We start from the raw sequence: 566 nt of genomic DNA, 5'->3' as shown, positions 1-566 counted from the left end.
TATTGATCTAGACTATGCCAATATCAGTATGATAGAGGCAATAGTCATGGTAACTAAAATTGTTTACCCACGAAATTATACACTTTATGGCATGACCGGATTGGCCATCCTGGTCCAAAATGTGATGCGAAATTGATATTGGAAAAGGCACAAAGAGTTATCCCATAGAATCTCACGTGTGTAACATGAACACAAGGGAAACTCATTAGGCCATGATGTCCCAAAGCACTTAAAGATTATAGTATGTCCATGAGGGGGCAGTGAGGACAAATCCGCACATGTCCATATTATATATAGCTTGGCTTAATCCTTTTATAAATCTGTATTGGCCATAACCCATAGGTCCAAACTCTGAGTCCAAGGTTTGGGGACACACGAATTTACATGCACCTTAACTAATAAGCATCATACCATTTAAATGATCATTGATATTCCCATCTCAAATTTATTACAGGTCATGAGCCAGACATATACCATCTTGAGATATTTGGATAAGCCACCAAAAATATATGTGTCGTCTAAGATAAATCCTTAGAAGAGGATGAGGATGAGGATATATGTTGGAA

Source organism: Brassica oleracea, chromosome C4 (genome assembly GCF_000695525.1).
Source record: "Brassica oleracea var. oleracea cultivar TO1000 chromosome C4, BOL, whole genome shotgun sequence".
In the NCBI taxonomy this organism is placed as follows: domain Eukaryota; kingdom Viridiplantae; phylum Streptophyta; class Magnoliopsida; order Brassicales; family Brassicaceae; genus Brassica; species Brassica oleracea.
This window is presented reverse-complemented; position numbering follows the sequence as displayed.